This window comes from Oryctolagus cuniculus, chromosome 10 (assembly GCF_051225735.1).
Source record: "Oryctolagus cuniculus isolate XC-2025 breed Fujian yellow rabbit chromosome 10, ASM5122573v1, whole genome shotgun sequence".
Classification (NCBI taxonomy): domain Eukaryota; kingdom Metazoa; phylum Chordata; class Mammalia; order Lagomorpha; family Leporidae; genus Oryctolagus; species Oryctolagus cuniculus.
This window is the reverse complement of record NC_142876.1, coordinates 11342138-11352766: the sequence shown is the minus strand read 5'-3', so window position 1 is coordinate 11352766 and position 10629 is coordinate 11342138. Positions and strand designations below refer to the sequence as shown.

The 10629-nt window shown below is 37.8% G+C and overlaps 1 pseudogene; it reads left to right on the top strand.

The window, feature by feature from the left end:
• Positions 1 to 8237: 8237 nt before the first annotated feature.
• LOC100341614 (S-adenosylmethionine decarboxylase proenzyme-like) lies at positions 8238 to 9563 on the top strand (annotated as a pseudogene).
• The last annotated feature ends 1066 nt before the right edge of the window (positions 9564 to 10629 follow it).

Sequence of the window (10629 nt, the reverse complement as noted above, 5' to 3'; positions counted from 1 at the left end):
GATAGTGGCACAAGCCGACATGCAGAGCTGTCCCTGAGCTGTAACCCTACTGTCTGTGTGAGTGTGTGTGTGTGTGTGTGTGCCCAGTGCATGTGAACCTCTGGATCTCCTCGCACTTGGAGCTGAAGAGCCAGCTTGCTAGCACCCTTACTAAGCGACACAAGGTGACTACGGGATCAAAACTCCAGCCGAGATGCTGCCTCTCCACCTTGCCTGGAGTCCTTATCAGCCTGCTGCCAGACCTGACCACAAAGCCGGACCAGGCCTCTCAGCAGGGGACCTCTCCAACTTCTCGCCTGGCCATCCACCTGGTAACTTTGAGCTTACTGCCCAGAGTGGCAGCCTTCCCACACTTCCTGCCTGTAAGTGACTGATCTGAGATCCGTCTCTGCCAAGATAAGGAGCTCTGGACCTTGAATAGTGACACTCTTTTTCGTGACTGTGATACGAGCCTTGAAAACACAGCTTCTACAAATAATGTTAGTCATGTGTAATATAATATAGCTATGCTTTGAACCTGTGTTTTGACCCTATGCAAGGTATCTGTAAATAATGCTGGAGACCTTGATGTGCATATACTATTATAATTAGATAGCCCTCAAAATTACTTTAACACTGTATACTGTAATCTATGGATTAATGAATAAGTTCAAGTAGTATTATTGATATTGATATTAATGGTATTGATGCCAGTAGTCCTCTAGTCATTAAGGAAATAGTGTTACTCTGATAGTTACATATTATAGTAAGTAAGTTAAGTAGATATGTTAAACTAAGTAGTTAAGCTAAATAGTTACGTTAAGCTAAGTAGCTAAGTTAAGTAGTTAAGTCATGATTAAGTAGTGGTGTTAAGTTTATTGATAAGTATATTAATTAGTATAGATTGACTAGTATATTGATACTGATAAGTAGTATTGACTTCAATGAGCATGGTGATAAGTAGTGTGATAAAAAAAAAAAAAAACCCTTGTGTGTGAGCAATAAAATCTCTCATTGGAAAGACAGTCTTGTGTCCTGGTGTTCCTTTCTTCCCCAACTGACAAGTCATACGTCGCACTTGCTACTATTGATCTGTGTGACAGTAGGCGCTCGCGACACACCAGAGTTAAGGAAAGAGTTTATTGGGTGTTAATTGAAGAATTCAACAAATGGTATTAAGTAGAACAAAAAAATAGTAAAAGAAATAAAGTAGTAAGTTGTTCCTCAAATGCCATCTCACTAGTCAAAGTGATCAGTTTCAGTTCACAATTGATCACACTGATAGATCTAAGAGTCAAAGGGATCACATAAACAAGACTAGTGTCTGCTAATACTAACTGATAGAATTAAAAAGAAGAGAATGATCCAACATGGGAAGTGGGATACACAGCAGACTCATAGAATGGCAGATGTCCTAAACAGCATTTTGGCCTCAGAATCAGCTCTTAAGGCATTTGGATCTGGCTAAAAAGCCCATGAGAATATTTCAGGCATGGAAAGCCAAGACACTCTGGCAAAAAAAAAAAAAAAAAAAAAAAAAAAAAAAAAAAAAAAAACTAAATGAAAGATCTCTGTGAGTGAGATCCCGGTGGAAAGTATGAGCCATCAAAGAAGGAGGTACCTTTTTCTGAAGGGAGGAGAGAACTTCCACTTTCACTATGGCCTGTCTAAATAAGCTCGGAGTCAGCGAACTCAAGAGGCTTCCATAGCCTTGGCAGCTCATGACAAGAGCCTCGGGTGATTACTAATGCCATAAACAAGAGAGTCAATTGTTAAATCAACAACAGGAGTCATTGTGCACTTACTCCCCATGTAGAATCTCTTGTCCTTAATGTGTTGTACTATGTGAAGTAACGGTATAACTAGTACTCAAACAGTAGTTTATACTTTGTGTTTCTGTGTGAGTGTAAACTGCTGAAATCTTTACTTAGTATATACTAAACTGATCTTCTGTATATAAAGATAATTGAAAATGAATTTTTTTCAGGCAAAATTCAATTTAATATATTTAACCCAATATATCCAAATTATTTCAACATATATCCAATATAAAACTTGACCCATTTTACAATTTTACACCAAATATTTGAAGTCAGGTATGAATCTTATAGCACATCTCAATTCAGACGAGCCACATTACAAATTTCTAGTAGCTGCCTATGGACAGTGGCTGCAGTTTTGGACAATACATCTCTGGACAATGATTTTTGTTTTTCCCATCCAACAGCAGTGTAGTTCAGAGGTCAGGATTTTAAATCAAATCCCATTAGGATGGGGGTGGAGCTTGACACTGGTGGTTGGGCCCTGAGGCTACCTGGCTTCCAGCAATGGAAAGGTAAAGCCTAGGATGGTATAGGGTGTAGATCACGCATAGATAAGAGTGCGTCATTTTACTAACAAATATCAATATGTTCTTAAATCTGTTATATGAATTACATGAAAATTTGTTTACCCTAAACTTAAAAAATGAAAAAAATTGAAAAATTTCAGCATATTTGATTTTATGCCTTTAAATAAAACTACGAAAAACACAAGCTAAGGAAACATTGCACCAAGTCTTGTTAGGGTTTTACTGGCTGGAATTTAAGTGCAAAAAAAATGGTAATTTTAGAAAGCACTTTACTATTTTTTTAATGCAATAAATGTTCATTTTGCATTTGAATTTGTAGTTGATTAGACATGCATTCAGTTGTTCCGTTGGTGAACAAGTCCAGAAGAGATGTGGAGATAACTGCTTTAAAAGTGCTTGTAGATGTTTCATTTAACTCAATAATGGGTTTATAAACCATTAATTATATAATTCAGTTAAGCCTTACAAGATGCTCAATGATTTTTAAAGGTGTCAACATTGCCTTTAAGCTGCATTCCTCTGCCACTATATGGCCATTTTCCTTCAACAAATCAGCTCCTTGTTTTTTCTTTATCTCAATTCCTTTACCTTAAATAAATGATTGTGCAAGAAATTTTCTTCTGGTTGGAGGCTTTTAGAACTCCAGGAGGCTGTGCTAGCTCAATAAACATATCTCTGGATGAAATATTCATGTGACTTTTCCAAGTTTAGGTGCTCAAATACATACATGAAAAAACAGACTGAATAAAAAAGCTATGTCTCATAAAAGCTATGTTTCCTAAATTTCTCCACCTTACCCTTCAGGTTCACTTGGCCTGTTATGTGGTACATATCATTGACAAGGTTTCTCTTTTTGTTATTTTAACTACATTTATTTGATGTCCACACTTAGATTGAAATGATAATTCTTTTTTTAAAAGAATTATTTATTTATCTGAAAGGAAGAATTACAGAAGGAGGGGGAAAGACACAGAGAGAAATGGTCCATTCACTGGTTTACTTCCCAAATGGCCACAGCATGCAGGGCTGGGTCAAGTCAAAACCAGGAGCCAGGAGCTTCTTTCTGATCTGCCATGTGGGTGCGGCAGCCCAAAGACATGAGCTGTGTCTCCCTGCTTTCCAGGGCATATCAGCAGGGAACTGGATGAGAAATGGAGCAGCTAGGACAGGAACTGGTGCACATATGGGATGCCAGTGTTGCAGGCAGGCAACTTAACCCTCTGCACCACAACACCAGCCCTAACATGGCAGTTCTTACTTTGAATAGAAGTGTTTTACTTATCTGTCCCCTTAGAAATGTTTTACTTAGCCTTCGAGGTATTCAGCTCTTCAGAAAACATTCACTGATCATCAACTATATCTGAGGCACTAGGGGCAAAATTCTGAAATGAAATATCAGTACTTATAGTCATAAAGCTCTCAGCCTAAAATTTGTGCAATTAATTATATAACCAATTACATAACAGGCTGCTTAAGTGCAATCATCAAAAATGCTGTAAATGAGAGATGAACATTTTCGGTGGCGCTGTTCATTCAGAATTGTATTCGTGTTTTCTCTTTCTTCCATATTTCCAGATGAAAGTCTGGAGACTCTTCTTGTTTTTTAGATTTGTATAGTTCACCTCATGTTCTCTAAAATTTGAGAACAGAGAACACAAGTCAGTATCTTTGTTAAATTGCCTCTCTCCTCTTTCACTTCTGATACAGAATTTTAGGACAATATCAACTTGCTTCATGATTCCCTCTGACTCTGTATTGTTACCAGGCTGGGACCTGTATTGCTCCAGTTATCCACATTGGTTTTTTTTCTTTCCATTTTTCATTTCATGCTGATTTTTTCCTACCTTTTCATCAATGCACTATAGGCAAAGAACAAATAATATGAAAGCACCCCAACAATTCCAGGAAAAGGCCAGGCTTTTGACTTAAGAGTTAAGATGCCTCTTGGAACATCTGTGTCCCGTATCAGAGTGCCTAGGTTTGAGTTCAGACTCTGCTCCTGATTCCAGCTTGATAGTATCCCAGGTTGAATTCTCGGCTCTGGCCCAGACAGAGATATTACAGGCATTTGGAGAATGAAGAGATTTCAGTGTCTGTCTGTTTCTCTCTCTCTCTCTCTCTTGATCTCTTTATATATTCTGGTTATTAATCCTTTATAAGTTACATAATATGCAAATAATTTCTCTCATTCTGTTGGTTTCCTCTTCACTTTCTTGAGTGTTTCTTTTTGTAGTACAGAAGCTTCTCAATTTGATGTAATCCCATTTGTTAATTTTGGCTGTGATTGCCTGTGACTCTGGAGTCTTTTCCAAGAATTCTTTGTCTATGCCTCACCCCAGTTAGAATGGCTTTCATACAGAAATCAACAAAGAACAAATGCTGGTGAGGATATGGGAAAAAGGTAACCTAATCTATTGCTTGTGGGAATGTAAACTGGTAAAGCCACTATGGAAGACAGTATGGAGATGCCTCAGAAATTTGAGTATAGACCTATCATATTACCTAGCCATCCTACTCCTGGAAATTTACCAAAGAGAAATGAAATCAGTAAATAAAAGAGTTATCTGCACCCTCATGTTTATTGCAGCTCAATTCACAAAAGCTAAAACATGGAAACAACCTAAATGCCTGTCAACCAAAGACTGGATAAAGAAATTATGGGATACGTACACTACAGAATACTTCACAGTGGTAAAAAAAAAATGAAATCCAGTCATTTGCAACAAAATGGATGAATCTGGAATCATACTTGGTGAAATAAGCCAGTCCCAAAGGCACAAATACCATATGTTCACCTTGATCTGTGATAACTAATAGAGTACCTAAAACAAAATCTGTAGAAACAAAATTGATACTTCAAGAAGGGATGACTTGAACAGCCCTTGTATTGACTGTCAAGGAATAGTTTATTTGTTTTGTTTTGCTTTTCTTAATATTTGTTGAACCCTTTACTTAACATAGAGTTAAGTATATGTGTATAAAGTCAATTGAGGATGGATCTCATTAAAAAGTAAGAGTGGGAATAAAATATGAAGGAGGAAATTTGTAAATATAAATCTGTATAGGTCTGTGTACATTCCAACAGACTTATTTCTAAGGGTACAGTTTAAAAATTTGCCATGGGATCCTAAATCCCATTAAGCTGGATGGTAAAAATGTTTTCTTTTCTTTTTTTTTTTAAGTTTTTTTTTTTTTTTAATTTTTTGACAGGCAGAGTGGATAGTGAGAGAGAGAGAGACAGAGAGAAGGTCTTCCTTTGCCGTTGGTTCACCCTCCAATGGCCGCCGTGGCCAGCACACTGCGGCGGGCGCACCGCGCTGATCCGAAGGCAGGAGCCAGGTACTTATCCTGGTCTCCCATGTGGGTGCAGGGCCCAAGTACTTGGACCATCCTCCACTGCACTCCCTGGCCACAGCAGAGAGCTGGCCTGGAAGAGGGACAACCGGGACAGAATCTGGCACCCCGACCGGGACTAGAACCCGGTGTGCCGGCGCCGCAAGGCAGAGGATTAGCCTAGTGAGCCACGGTGCCGGCAAAATGTTTTCTTAAGTGTTAAAGTGATCGTATTAAGTGTTAAAGTGAACATATAGATAGGATTAAGTGGTAAATGATTATATAAATAGGATCAAGTGTCTGGCAATAATAATAGATAGAATTAAAAAGGAGAGAATGTTCTGATATGGGAAGCAGTCCACATAGCAAACTCATAGAATGACAATTGCTTTACATAGCACTCTGACCTCAGAATCAGCCCTTGGGGCTTTCTGGTCTGGCTGAAAAGCTGATGAGAGCATTTCAGGCATGGAAAGCCAAGACACTGTGGCAAAAAATATTCTCCATGAAGAATCACTGTGAGTGAGAAAGAAGGGGCCATCAAAGAAAGATGCACTTTTTATAACATTGCTTATGGCCTTGTCTAAATACTGACAGAGTTTGTGGATTCAAAAGTCTTCCATAGCCTAGGCAGCTCATGTCAAGGGCCTCAGGTGATCACTGACACCGTGCGTAAAATTATTAATTGTTAAACAGCAGGATTCACTGTGCACTAACTTCCCATGACGGACTTCTATCTTCAATGAGTTGTATTATGAGAGTTAACTGTAAAACTTGTTCTCAGTTTATGTGTGTGTGTCTGTGCAAATTGTTTAAATCATTACTTAGTATAGAGTTGGTTTTGTGTACAAAGTTGATTGAAAATCAATCTTAATGGAGAATGGGACTGGGAAAGGGAGAGAGAGGAGGAGGAAGGGGTGGAAGTGTGGGTGGGAGGGCGGGTATGGTGGGAAGAATAGCTAGATTCTTAAAATTGTACTTATGATATTTATATTCCTTAAGTTTTTTGGGAAAAAAAGATGAAGGAAAAATAAAAATATATTTAAGAACAAGTTGAACATAGCACATTCTAACTATATTTATAATGTCTCGTTGAACTTCATAAAACTTGGAAAGAATAATTACATTATTGATTGTGAGTCTTAATATAAAAATATTTTCTGTTCCAAAATTATTATGTGAAGGTACTTTGAAAGTTCATGAAAAATTAAATTTGAAAATAAGTTTATTTTGGAGCAAAAACTTTGTAATCCATGTAATTTTTTTCATAATATGCATTTTCTATGACCTTTTTGAAGACCTTGCAAGTTAATTTAATACACTTTGAAGACATATACTCAGGGTCTTACTGTTGTTTTTGTTTTTGTTTTGACAGTTGAGCATAATTTTATTGTCAATATGGAATAATACATATTCAAAACTATTAGGAAAATTATGAAGAATATTAATGAGGTTGTCCTTGTTTTTATCTGACATTAAAAACAATTAAACACCGTAGTGTAACATAGCAACAAATACGCAATGAATTGGATACTGTGACAAAAAATTGCATTTAGTTAGAGATGTGTGTTTGTGCTTGTATGTATTAGGAAGAAAAAGAAAGAAGAGGCTTGAATTAAAACAACAATAATCTTTTAAAAATACAATTTTAAAAAAATTGAGTTTCTATTTATCTTCGTCTATAAGGTTCATTAACACATTATGCATGAGATATAAAATAGCATTTGTTTCAATCAGTGCAAGTATCACAATTGGCTTTTGTGCGACAACAATGCTGGATAAAATACATGAAAATATACAAAACATTTAAAATGCTTTGAAGAAGTAGACTAAATAAGTGGGAATGTAAGCAGGCAAGACAACATAAAAGCTGCAATCCAGGCACTGAAGTTTGTTTTGCACTGAGGATATTTGCTGAATTGGAAAGTATGAGCTTCAGTTTTCATGGTTTTGCAAATTTTGGTGGTTAGAAGAGTAGGCCAGAGCCAATGTAGAAAGCAGAAAGCCAAGAAACAGACTCACATGTGGAAACAATTTATAAGTCAGATGAAAGTAAATGCTTTTCAATGAATGGCACCTGGGCAATTATTTGTCTTCGCGAGAAGACTTGAAAATGTGCCTCTGTCTCTTATCATGTGCAAATCTACATTTCAAGCAGATATATAGAAAAGGAAAAAACTATAAAAATCTTGGGCTAAATATGGAAAATCTTTAGGATCATATAAGATGGAAACATGGAAAGATAATAAAGGAGAGTTTGTATTGCTGGCGACATTAGCTAGCGCTCACTCAACACTCTAACGGGGAAATGGCGGACTACAAGGGCTGAAATGTATCTGCCTCTTTTTTCTAACAGACTCACATCAACTTTTGCTCACAAAAAATAAAAAAGCCGGGGAAATTTTATTAATCTCTTTTTTTTAAAAAAAGTTAATATAAAATGTAGCAAAGTGAAAATAAAAGGAACCTGTACTTTAGTAACACGGCTGGAACAATCTGCAGTGTCAGCAACAGGAGGAAAGACTTTATTTAGTTGGTTTTCTGTGGTGGTTGGTTGGTCCATAGTTTCATTGTGATGGAAGCTGCATGTTATTTTGAAGGGACCTTGAGAATCTGCTGGAAGTTTGGTTCATCTGGCAGCAAACCAAGGATCTGAGTGGGACATACTTTTGAAGGATGTGCAATGTTCAATTGTAAGTGAGATGAAAACTGACCAGCAGGAAGCTGATGTACTAAGGGAAGGTAGCATGTTTGTCTCCAAGAGACATTTCATTTTTTTATTGTTGCTGTTTTAAGATTATTTATTTGAAAGTTGGAGTTACACAGAGAGAGGAGAGGCAGAGAGAGAGAGAGAGAGAGAGAGAGAGGTTTTCCATCTGATGGTTCACTCCCCAGTTGGCTGCAACAGCCAGAGCTTCAGTGATCTGAAGCCAAGAGCCAGGAACTTCTTCCAGGTCTCTCATGTGGGTGCAGGGGCCCAAGGACGTGGGCCATCTTCTACTGCTTTCCCAGGCAATAGCAGAGAGCTGGATAGGAAGAGGAGCAGCTGGGATTAGAACCAGTGCCCATATGGGATGCTGGTGCTTCAAGCCAGGGCTGTGCCACAGCACCAGCCCTGAGACATTTCATTTTGAAGACCTGTGGTACCACACTCTTGCTGAAAGCGCTGGTTCCCCTACTGAAACTTGCGAGGGACTACAGTGGGTTTCACTCAATTCAAAGCTTCTTTTATGCTTGTAAGAATTTTATGAAGCCTTCTCACAATGGGTACTCACAATGAAATTTCCAGGAAGAAATGCAGTTTCTTAATGCGATTTTCCCAAATGGAGCCGCATATTGTATGGGACATATGGATTCTGATTGTTGGTACCTGTATACTCTGGATTTTCCAGAGAATCGAGTAATCAGCCAGCCAGATCAAACTCTGGAGATTCTGATAAGTGAACTTGACCCAGCAGTCATGGATCCATTCTTCATGAAAGACTGTGTTACTGTGCAGGACATCACTCGTGAGAGTGCAATTTGCGACCTGACACCAGGTTCTGTCATTGATGCCACACTATTCAATTCTTGTGGGTATTCAATGAATGGAATGAAATTGAATGGAACTTATTGGGCTATTCATATCACTCTGGAACCAAAATTTTCTTATGTTAGCTTTGAAACAAACTTAAGTCAGACCTCCTGTGATGACCTGATCAGGAATGTTGTGGAAGTCTTCAAGCCAGGAAAATTTGTGACCACCTTGTTTGCTACTCAGAGTTGTAAATGTCGCACAGTGTGTTCTTTGCCCCAGAAGATTGAAAGCTTTAAACGTCTTGATTGCCAGAGTGCTGTGTTCAATGATTGCAATTTTGTTTTTACCAGTTTTACTAAGAAACAGCAACAACAGCAGAGTTGATTAAGAGACATGAAGAAAAAACACAAAAAGAGAACACACATAGAACGTGGTAGATGCTTTCCAGATGTTGACAGTGGGGTCCATGCTTTTCCTAACCACTACCTTGCAGTTGCACAAAGCCCTAGATGCAATGATAGTGGAATCATTTTGAATTGAGTGCATTATTATATCAAGGAGTTAGATATCTTGCGTGAATGCTCTTTTGTGTTTAAGTATTCTATGCCACTCTTGCTGTGAAATTGAAGTGCATGTAGAAAACAACTTTTACTATATAAAACTTTCCAACACTTGAGAAAACAATTCAATTTGGTTTATGCGCAGTATAATATTTGTGCAGGTATCATCCAAAACTCCCCACAGACAGGTCTTTCATCCTCATTAGGTTGGCCTCAGCCTAACCATCTGGGGCTGTTTTATGGTTGCCAGGATTTTACATATAGTTATCTGCACTTTCTAGAACATATTCTCTACTAATGTTATGGAAACCAATTTCTACTTCCTACAGCAATTAAAGTTTGTCTTCATGAGTTGATTCCTGCTCCCTGTATTTGTACTTCTTTAATTGATTTCTTCCCTCACCAAATCCCCCAAATAAATCACTATGGGTTAGTAAATTACTCTAATGCCCCACATAGGGAAACAGGGGCTGGTCCCTTGGCTTAATTTTCTTTTAAGGGCATGAGACATTTGAATTGGCATGGACTCTTTTGGAAGATAGTGAAAATAAACTTACCTAATTTTGATTAGCAAGGAAGACCCATGGAGAGTTGTAGAGACTAGGCTGTCCTGGTTCACCTGTGTAGAAAACATAAGCTATTTTGTGCTCCACAATAAATGAAATTGTTTTTTAAGGAGTGCCATGCCTTTGCCTATCTTGCTAAGATGTAATATAAAGAAATTTTTGTCAGTTGATTAGCAGGGAGAATTAGCAAAGGTTTTACTGGATTCAATAAATCAGCTTGGATTATTGACCTTAATATTTAATACCATAGAGTAAAGTTTGGTTCAAAGCAGAGTCAGTGTCTTTCCCATCTTGTAGCTTAAAGTTCTGTGACTTGGTAATGGA